General features: G+C 39.7%; 2 non-coding genes across 2 annotated transcripts; both read left to right on the forward strand.

Moving 5' to 3' along the window:
* The first annotated feature begins 271 nt into the window (after positions 1-271).
* Positions 272-379, forward strand: LOC130978527 (small nucleolar RNA R71). Its single transcript, XR_009086153.1, has one exon. It is a non-coding gene; the product is annotated as a small nucleolar RNA R71 (small nucleolar RNA).
* Positions 380-8,874: 8,495 nt separating this feature from the next.
* Positions 8,875-8,982, forward strand: LOC130978528 (small nucleolar RNA R71). Its single transcript, XR_009086154.1, has one exon. It is a non-coding gene; the product is annotated as a small nucleolar RNA R71 (small nucleolar RNA).
* Positions 8,983-11,292: the final 2,310 nt, after the last annotated feature.

Genomic DNA, 11,292 nt, shown 5'->3' on the forward strand with positions numbered 1-11,292 from the left:
AATTGACTTGTTGAGTCAATATCTTGTTCTGAGCCAAAATGGCGTTCAGAGTGTCAATCTCAAGAACTCCTTTCTTCTGACTTGTCCCATTGTTCACAGGATTTCTCTCAGAAGTGTACATGAATTGGTTATTTGCAACCATTTCAATGAGCTCTTGAGCTTCTGTAGGCGTCTTCTTCAGATGAAGAGATCCTCCAGCAGAGCTATCCAAGGACATCTTAGATAGTTCAGAGAGACCATCATAGAAAATACCTATGATGCTCCATTCAGAAAGCATGTCAGAAGGACATTTTCTGATCAATTATTTGTATCTTTCCCAAGCTTCATAGAGGGATTCTCCATCCTTCTGTCTGAAGGTTTGGACTTCCACTCTAAGCTTACTCCATCTTTGTGGTGGAAAGAACTTTGCCAAGAAGGCATTGACTAGCTTTTCCCAAGAGTCCAGGCTTTCTTTAGGTTGAGAGTCCAACCATATTCTAGCCCTGTCTCTTACAGCAAAAGGGAATAGCATCAGTCTATAGACCTCAGGGTCTACCCCATTAGTCTTGACTGTGTCACAGATTTGTAAGAATTCAGCTAAGAACTGATGAGGATCTTCCATTGGAAGTCCATGGAACTTGCAATTCTGTTGCATTAGAGAAACTAATTGAGGCTTAAGCTCAAAGTTGTTTGCTCCAATGGCAGGGATAGAGATGCTTCTCCCATAGAAGTCGGGAGTAGGTGCAGTAAAGTCACCCAGCACCTTCCTTGCATTGTTGGCATTGTTGTTGTTTTCGGCTGCCATGGGTTCTTCTTCTTTGAAGAATTCGGTCAGGTCCTCTAAAGAGAGTTGTGCTTTGGCTTCTCTTAGCTTTCTCTTCAAGGTCCTTTCAGGTTCAGGGTCAGCTTCAACAAGAATGCCTTTGTCTCTGCTCCTGCTCATATGAAAGAGAAGAGAACAAGAAGATATGGAATCCTCTATGTCACAGTATAGAGATTCCTTGAGGTGTCAGAGGAAAAGAAAAATAGAAGAAAGAAGAAAGAGAAGAAGAATTCGAACTTTAATTAGATAAGGTTCGAATTGTGCATTGAGAAGGAGTAGTACTCCATAAATAGAAGGATGTGGGAAGAGGGGAAGGTAATTTTCGAAAATTAAATTAAAAAGATTTTGAAAAAATTTTGAAAAACACTTAATTGATTTTCGAAAAAGTGAGAAAGAAATCAAGTGATTTTTTGGAAAAAGATTTTGAAATTAGAAAAAAGATTTGATTGAAAACTTATTTTGAAAAAGATGTGATTAAAAAGATATGATTGAAAAGATTTGAATTGAAAACAATTTTAAAAGATATGTTTTGAAAACAATTTTAAAAAGATTTGATTTTGAAAATTAATGACTTGCCTAACAAGAAAAGATATGATTCAAAACATTAAACCTTTCTCAACAGAAAAGGCAACAATCTTGAAATTTTGAATCAAATCATTAATTGTTAGTAAGTATCTTTGAAAAAGGAAAGAAATTAATTTTGAAAACATTTGATTGAAAAGATATGATTTAAAAAAGATTTGATTTTGAAAAACTTTGAAAACTTGAAAAAAATTTGATTTGAAAAACAAAATCTTCCCCCTAGCACCATCCTGGCGTTAAACGCCCAGAATGGTATCCATTCTGGCGTTTAACGCCCAAAATGCACCCTTTTTGGGCGTTAAACGCCCAACCAGGTACCCTGGCTGGCGTTTAAACGCCAGTCTGTCTTCTTCACTGGGCATTTTCGAATGCTCAGCTTTTTCTGTATAATTCCTCTGCAGTATGTTCTGAATCTTCAATTCTTTGTGTTATTGACTTGAAAAGACACAAATAAAAAAATATTTTTGGATTTTTAATAATCAAAATGCAACAAGAATCAAATAACAATGCATGCAAGACACCAAACTTAGCAGTTTGTATACTATTGACACTATATGAGACACATAAACACTCAAGTCAAAAGAATTCAAAGATCAGAGTAAGAAATCATCAAGAATTACTTGAAGATCCTTAAGACACATGAATGAATGCATGCAATTGACACCAAACTTAAGATGAGACAATAGACTCAAGCAAGAAACATCAAATATTTTTGGTTTTTATGGTTTTTGTGAATTTTTTGTTTTTGTGATTTTCGAAAATTAAGTGGAAAAAGATATCAAAATTCTTAATGAGAATTCCAGGAATCAATGCAATGCTAGTCTAAGACTCCAGTCCAGGAATTAGACATGGCTTCACAGCCAGCCAAGCTTTCAAAGAAAGCTTCGGTCCAAAACACTAGACGTGGCCAAAGGCCAGCCAAGCCTTAGCAGATCACTGCTCCAAAAGCAAGATTGATAAAAAAAATCACAAGCTTTTGTGATGATAAGTTGAAACCTCGGTCCAATGAAATTAGACATGGCTTCTCAGCCAGCCAGATTTCAACAAATCATCATGAAACTCTAGAATTCATCTTCAAGAATTTCGAAAAAAATAAATACCTAATCTAAGCAACAAGATGAACCGTCAGTTGTCCATACACGAACAATCCCCGGCAACGGCGCCAAAAACTTGGTGCACGAAATTGTGATCAATACTTTTCAAAACATAAACAATCCCTAGTAATGGCTCCAAAGACTTGGTGCTCAATACCATGGCATAAACACAACTTCGCACAACTAACCAGCAAGTGCACTGGGTCGTCCAAGTAATAAACCTTACGCGAGTAAGGGTCGATCCCACGGAGATTGGTGGTATGAAGCAAGCTATGGTCACCTTGTAAATCTCAGTCAGGCAGACTCAATTGGATATAGATGATGAATAAAGCATAAAGATAAAGATAGAGATACTTATGTATATCATTGGTGTAAGAGCTTCAGATAAGCGTATGAAGATGCCTTCCCTTCCGTCTCTTTGCTTTCCTATTGTCTTCATCCAATCCTTCTTACTCCTTTCCATGGCAAGCTTGTGTAGGGTTTCACCGTTGTCAATGGCTACCTCCCATCCTCTCAGTGAAAATACGTCCCTGATGCTCTGTCACAGCATAGGCTAATCATCTGTCGGTTCTCGGTCCGACCGGAATAGAATCCAGTGATTCTTTTGCGTCTGTCACTAACGCCCTGCCTTTCGGAGTTTGAAGCACGTCACAGTCATTCAATCATTGAATCCTACTCAGAATACCACAGACAAGGTTAGACCTTCCGGATTTTCTTGAATGCCGCCATCAGTTCTTGCCTATACCACGAAGACTCTGATCTCACGGAATGGCTGGCTCGTTTGTCAGGCGAGCACTCGGTTGTCAGGCGATCAACCATGCATCATGCGATCAGAAATCCAAGAGATATTCACTAAGCCTCGTATGCTTGTAGAACAAGAATGGTTGTCAGTCACCTTGTTCATGAGTGAGAATGATGATGAGTGTCAATCATCACCTTTATCAAGTTGAAGAACAAGTGATATCTTGGAACAAGAACAAGCGGAATTGAATAGAAGAACAATAGTAATTGCATTAATACTCGAGGTACAGCAGAGCTCCACACCTTAATCTATGGTGTGTAGAAACTCCACCGTTGAAAATACATAAGAACAAGGTCTAGGCATGGCCGAATGGCCAGCCTCCCAAAGTGATCAAAAGATCTAAAGAAAAGGTTCCAAAGATCAGCCGATATCAAATACAATAGCAAAAGGTCCTACTTATAGAAAACTAGTAGCCTAAAGTGTACAAAGATGAGTAAATGACATAAAAATCCACTTCCGGGCCCACTTGGTGTGTGCTTGGGCTGAGCAAATGAAGCATTTTCGTGTAGAGACTCCTCTTGGAGTTAAACGCTAGCTTCTATGCCAGTTTGGGCGTTTAACTCCCATTTAGGTGCCAGTTCCGGCGTTTAACGCTGGGATTTCTTGAGGTGACTTTGAACGCCGGTTTGGGCCATCAAATCTTGAGCAAAGTATGGACTATCATATATTTCTGGAAAGCCCAGGATGTCTACTTTCCAACGCCGTTGAGAGCGCGCCAATTGAGCCTCTGTAGCTCCAGAAAATCCACTTCGAGTGCAGGGAGGTCAGAATCCAACAGCATCTGCAGTCCTTTGAGTCTCTGGATCAGATTTTTGCTCAGATCCCTCAATTTCAGCCAGAAAATACCTGAAATTACAGAAAAACACACAAACTCATAGTAAAGTCTAGAAAAGTGAATTTTAATTAAAAACTAATAAAAATATACTAAAAACTAACTAGATCACACTAAAAATATACTAAAAACAATGCCAAAAAGTGTATAAATTATCCGCTCATCACAACACCAAACTTAGATTGTTGCTTGTCCCCAAGCAACTGAAGATCAAATAAGATAAAAAGAAGAGAATATGCAATGAACTCCAAAAACATCTATGAAGATCAGTATTAATTAGATGAGCGGGACTTTTAGCTTTTTGTCTCTGAATAGTTTTGGCATCTCACTTTATCCTTTGGAACTCAGAATGATTGGCTTCTTTAGGAACTCAGAATCCAGATAGTGTTATTGATTCTCCTAGTTAAGTATGATGATTCTTGAACACAGCTACTTTATTGAGTCTTGGCCGTGGCCCAAAGCACTCTGTCTTCCAGTATTACCACTGGATACATACATGCCACAGACACATAATTGGGTGAACCTTTTCAGATTGTGACTCAGCTTTGCTAGAGTCCCCAACTAGAGGTGTCCAGGGTTCTTAAGCACACTCTTATTGCTTTGGATCACAACTTTATTTCTTTCTTTTTCTTTCTCTTTCTCTTTTTTTTTTCGTTTCATTTTTTTTTTCGTTTGCTTTTCCCTTTCTTTTTTTTTTGTATTCACTGCTTTTTCTTGCTTCAAGAATCATTTTTATGATTTTTCAGATCCTCAGTAACATGTCTCCTTTTTCATCATTCTTTCAAGAGCCAACATTCATGAATCACAAATTCAAAAGACATATGCACTGTTCAAGCATACATTCAGAGAACAAAAGTGTTGCCACCACATCAAAATAATTAAACTGTTATAAAATTCAAAATTCATGCTATTCTTTTCCTTTTCAATTAAGCACGTTTTTATTTAAGAAAGGTGATGGATTCATAGGACATTCATAACTTTAAGGCATAAACACTAAGACACTAATGATCATAAGACACACACATGGATAAACACAAGCACTAAAATTCGAAAAACAGAAGAATAAAGAACAAGGAAATCAAGGAACGGGTCCACCTTAGTGATGGCGGCTCTTCCTTCCTCTTGAAGGTCCTATGGAGTGCTTAAGCTCCTCAATGTCTCTTCCTTGCCTTTGTTGCTCCTCTCTCATGATTCTTTGATCTTCTCTTATTTCATGGAGGAGAATGGAGTGTTCTTGGTGCTCCACCCTTAGTTGTCCCATGTTGGAACTCAATTCTCCTAGGGAGGTATTTAGTTGCTCCCAATAGTTTTGTGGAGGAAAGTGCATCCCTTGAGGCATCTCAGGGATCTCATGATGAGAGGGGTCTCTTGTGTGCTCCATCCTTTTCTTGGTAATGGGCTTGTCCTCATCAATGGTGATGTCTCCCTCTATGTCAACTCCAACTGAATAACAAAGGTGACAAATGAGGTGAGGAAAGGCTAACCTTGCCAAGGTAGAGGACTTGTCCGCCACCTTGTAGAGTTCTTGGGCTATAACCTCATGAACTTCCACTTCTTCTCCAATCATGATGCTATGGATCATGATGGCCCGGTCTAGAGTAACTTCGGACCGGTTGCTAGTGGGAATGATTGAGCGTTGGATGAGCTCCAACCATCCTCTAGCCACGGGTTTGAGGTCATGCCTTCTCAATTGAACCGGCTTGCCTCTTGAATCTCTCTTCCATTGTGCGCCCTCTTCACATATGACTGTGAGGACTTGGTCCAACCTTTGATCAAAGTTGACCCTTCTGTGTAAGGATGTTCATCTCCTTGCATCATAGGCAAGTTGAACGCCACCCTCACACTTTCCGGACTAAAGTCCAAGTATTTCCCCCGAACCATTGTAAGATAATTCTTTGGATCCGGGTTCACACTTTGATCATGGTTCTTGGTGATCCATGCATTGGCATAGAACTCTTGAACCATCAAGATTCCGACTTGTTGAATGGGGTTGGTAAGCACTTCCCAACCTCTTCTTCGGATCTCATGGCGGATCTCCGGATATTCACCCTTTTGAGTGAAAAGGGGACCTCGGGGATCACCTTCTTCAAGGCCACAACTTCATAGAAGTGGTCTTGATGCACCCTTGAGATGAATCTATCCATCTCCCATGACTCGGAGGTGGAAGCTTTTGCTTTCCCTTTCCTCTTTCTAGAGGTTTCTCCGGCCTTGGATGCCATAATGGTTATGGAAAAACGAAAAAGCAACGCTTTTACCACACCAAACTTAAGATGTTTGCTCGTCCTCGAGCAAAAGAAGAAAGAAGTGAGTAGAAGAAGAAGAAATGAGGAAGAGGGAGATGGTGGTGTATTCGGCCAAAGAGGGGGAGAAGTGTGGTTTAGGTTGTGTGAAAATGAAGGGGTGAAGAAGGGTTTATATAGGAGAGAGGGGAGATGAGGTTCGGCCATTATGGGTGGGTTTGGGAGGGAAAGTGGTTTGAATTTGAAGGGTGAGGTTGGTGGGGTTTTATGAAGGATGGATGTGAGTGGTGAAGAGAAAGATGGGATTTGATAGGTGAAGGGTTTTTGGGGAAGAGGTGTTGAGGTGATTGGTGAATGGGGGAAGAAGAGAGAGAGTGGTGGTGGGGTCCTGTGGGGTCCACAGATCCTGTGGTGTCAAGGAAAAGGCATCCCTGCACCAAATGGCATCAAAATTCACGTTTTGAGCCATTGCTGGCGTTAAACGCCGGGCTGATGCCCATTCCTGGCGTTTAACGCCAGGTTCTTGCCCTTTTCTGGCGTTTAACGCCAGTCTGGTGCCCCTTTCTGGCATTAAACGCCCAGAATGGTGCCAGACTGGGCGTTAAACGCCCAACTGCTAGGCTTACTGGCGTTTGAACGCCAGCAGCATCTTCCTCCAGGGTGTGCTGTTTTTCTTCCTGTTTTCATTCTGTTTTTGCTTTTTCAATGGATTTTGTGACTTCTTATGATCATCAACCTACAAAAAACATAAAATAACAAAGAGAAATATATAAAATATAATCATTGGGTTGCCTCCCAACAAGCGCTTCTTTAATGTCAGTAGCTTGACAGAGGGCTCTCATGGAGCCTCACAGATACTCAGAGCAATGTTGGAACCTCCCAACACCAAACTTAGAGTTTGAATGTGGGGGTTCAACACCAAACTTAGAGTTTGGTTGTGGCCTCCCAACACCAAACTTAGAGTTTGGCTGTGGGGGCTCTTCTTGACTCTGATTTGAGAGAAGCTCTTCATGCTCATCTCTATGGTGACAGAGGGATATCCTTGAGCCTTAAACACATAGGATTTTTCATTCACTTGAATGATCAGTTCACCTCTATCAACATCAATCACAGCCTTTGCTGTGGCTAGGAAAGGTCTGCCAAGGATGATGGTTTCATCCATGCATTTCCCAGTCTCTAGGACTATGAAATCAGTAGGTATGTAATGGTCTTCAATCTTAACCAAAACATTCTCTACAAGTCCATAAGCTTGTTTTCTTGAGTTGTCTGCCATCTCTAGTGAGATTTTTGCAGCTTGTACCTCAAAGATCCTTAGCTTCTCCATTACTGAGAGAGGCATGAGGTTTACACTTGACCCTAAGTCACACAGAGCCTTTTTGAAGGTCATGGTGCCTATGGTACAAGGTATTGAAAACTTCCCAGGGTCTTGTCTCTTTTGAGGTAATTTCTGCCTAGACAAGTCATCCAGCTCTTTGGTGAGCAAGGGAGGTTCATCCTCCCAAGTCTCATTTCCAAATAACTTGTCATTTAGCTTCATGATTGCCCAAGGTATTTAGCAACTTGCTCTTCAGTGACATACTCATCCTCTTCAGAGGAAGAATACTCATCAGAGCTCGTGAAAGGCAGAAGTAAGTCCAATGGAATCTCTATGGTCTCATTTTGAGGCCCAGATTCCATGGTTCCTCATTGGGGAACTCAGTGGAGGTCAGTGCACGCCCATTGAGGCCTTCCTCAGTGGCGTCCACTTCCTCTCCTTCCTCTCCAAATTCGGCCATGTTGATGGCTTTGCACTCTCCTTTTGGATTTTCTGTATTGCTTGGGAGAGTACTTGGAGGGAGTTCAGTAACTTTCTTGCTCAGCTGTCCCACTTGTGCCTCCAAATTTCTAATGGAGGACCTTGTTTCATTCATGAAACTTGAGTGGTTTTAATTAGATCAGAGACCATGGTTGCTAAGTCAGAGGGGTTCTGCTTAAGATTCTCTGTCTGTTGCTGAGAAGATGATGGAAAAGGTTTGCCATTGTTAAACCTGTTTCTTCCACCATTATTGAAACCTTGTTGAGGTCTCTCTTGATTCTTCCATGAGAGATTTGGGTGATTTCTCCATGAAGAATTATAGGTGTTACCATAGGGTTCTCCTAGGTAATTCACCTCTTCCATTGAAGGGTTCTCAGGATCATAAGCTTCTTCCTCAGATGAAGCATCCTTGGTACTACTTGGTGCATTTTGCATTCCAGACAGACTTTGAGAAATCAAATTGACTTGTTGAGTCAATATCTTGTTCTGAGCCAAAATGGCGTTCAGAGTGTCAATCTCAAGAACTCCTTTCTTCTGACTTGTCCCATTGTTCACAGGATTTTCTCAGAAGTGTACATGAATTGGTTATTTGCAACCATTTCAATGAGCTCTTGAGCTTCTGTAGGCGTCTCTTCAGATGAAGAGATCCTCCAGCAGAGCTATCCAAGGACATCTTAGATAGTTCAGAGAGACCATCATAGAAAATACCTATGATGCTCCATTCAGAAAGCATGTCAGAAGGACATTTTCTGATCAATTATTTGTATCTTTCCCAAGCTTCATAGAGGGATTCTCCATCCTTCTGTCTGAAGGTTTGGACTTCCACTCTAAGCTTACTCCATCTTTGTGGTGGAAAGAACTTTGCCAAGAAGGCATTGACTAGCTTTTCCCAAGAGTCCAGGCTTTCTTTAGGTTGAGAGTCCAACCATATTCTAGCCCTGTCTCTTACAGCAAAAGGGAATAGCATCAGTCTATAGACCTCAGGGTCTACCCCATTAGTCTTGACTGTGTCACAGATTTGTAAGAATTCAGCTAAGAATGATGAGGATCTTCCATTGGAAGTCCATGGAACTTGCAATTCTGTTGCATTAGAGAAACTAATTGAGGCTTAAGCTCAAAGTTGTTTGCTCCAATGGCAGGGATAGAGATGCTTCTCCCATAGAAGTCGGGAGTAGGTGCAGTAAAGTCACCCAACACCTTCCTTGCATTGTTGGCATTGTTGTTGTTTTCGGCTGCCATGGGTTCTTCTTCTTTGAAGAATTCGGTCAGGTCCTCTAAAGAGAGTTGTGCTTTGGCTTCTCTTAGCTTTCTCTTCAAGGTCCTTTCAGGTTCAGGGTCAGCTTCAACAAGAATGCCTTTGTCTCTGCTCCTGCTCATATGAAAGAGAAGAGAACAAGAAGATATGGAATCCTCTATGTCACAGTATAGAGATTCCTTGAGGTGTCAGAGGAAAAGAAAAATAGAAGAAAGAAGAAAGAGAAGAAGAATTCGAACTTTAATTAGATAAGGTTCGAATGTGCATGAGAAGGAGTAGTACTCCATAAATAGAAGGATGTGGGAAGAGGGGAAGGTAATTTTCGAAAATTAAATTAAAAAGATTTGAAAAAATTTTGAAAAACACTTAATTGATTTTCGAAAAAGTGAGAAAGAAATCAAGTGATTTTTTGGAAAAAGATTTTGAAATTAGAAAAAGATTTGATTGAAAACTTATTTTGAAAAAGATGTGATTAAAAAGATATGATTGAAAAGATTTGAATTGAAAACAATTTTAAAAGATATGTTTTGAAAACAATTAAAAAGATTTGATTTTGAAAATAATGACTTGCTAACAAGAAAAGATATGATTCAAAACATTAAACCTTTCTCAACAGAAAAGGCAACAATCTTGAAATTTGAATCAAACATTAATTGTTAGTAAGTATCTTTGAAAAGGAAAGAAATTAATTTTGAAAACATTGATTGAAAAGATATGATTTAAAAAAGATTTGATTTGAAAAAACTTTGAAAACTTGAAAAAAATTTGATTTGAAAAACAAAATCTTCCCCCTAGCACCATCCTGGCGTTAAACGCCCAGAATGGTATCCATTCTGGCGTTTAACGCCCAAAATGCACCCTTTTTGGGCGTTAAACGCCCAACAGGTACCCTGGGCTGGCGTTTAAACGCCAGTCTGTCTTCTTCACTGGGCATTTTCGAATGCTCAGCTTTTTCTGTATAATTCCTCTGCAGTATGTTCTGAATCTTCAATTCTTTGTGTTATTGACTTGAAAAGACACAAATAAAAAAATATTTTTGGATTTTTAATAATCAAAATGCAACAAGAATCAAATAACAATGCATGCAAGACACCAAACTTAGCAGTTTGTATACTATTGACACTATATGAGACACATAAACACTCAAGTCAAAAGAATTCAAAGATCAGAGTAAGAAATCATCAAGAATTACTTGAAGATCCTTAAGACACATGAATGAATGCATGCAATTGACACCAAACTTAAGATGAGACAATAGACTCAAGCAAGAAACATCAAATATTTTTGGTTTTTATGGTTTTTGTGAATTTTTTTGTTTTTGTGATTTTCGAAAATTAAGTGGAAAAAGATATCAAAATTCTTAATGAGAATTCCAGGAATCAATGCAATGCTAGTCTAAGACTCCAGTCCAGGAATTAGACATGGCTTCACAGCCAGCCAAGCTTTCAAAGAAAGCTTCGGTCCAAAACACTAGACGTGGCCAAAGGCCAGCCAAGCCTTAGCAGATCACTGCTCCAAAAGAAAGATTGATAAAAAAAATCACAAGCTTTTGTGATGATAAGTTGAAACCCGGTCCAATGAAATTAGACATGGCTTCTCAGCCAGCCAGATTTCAACAAATCATCATGAAATCTAGAATTCATCTTCAAGAATTTCGAAAAAATAAATACCTAATCTAAGCAACAAGATGAACCGTCAGTTGTCCATACACGAACAATCCCCGGCAACGGCGCCAAAAACTTGGTGCACGAAATTGTGATCAATACTTTTCAAAACATAAACAATCCCTAGTAATGGCTCCAAAGACTTGGTGCTCAATACCATGGCATAAACACAACTTCGCACAACTAACCAGCAAGTGCACTGGGTCGTCCAAGTAATAAACCTTAC

This window comes from Arachis stenosperma, chromosome 4, assembly GCF_014773155.1.
Source record: "Arachis stenosperma cultivar V10309 chromosome 4, arast.V10309.gnm1.PFL2, whole genome shotgun sequence".
Classification (NCBI taxonomy): domain Eukaryota; kingdom Viridiplantae; phylum Streptophyta; class Magnoliopsida; order Fabales; family Fabaceae; genus Arachis; species Arachis stenosperma.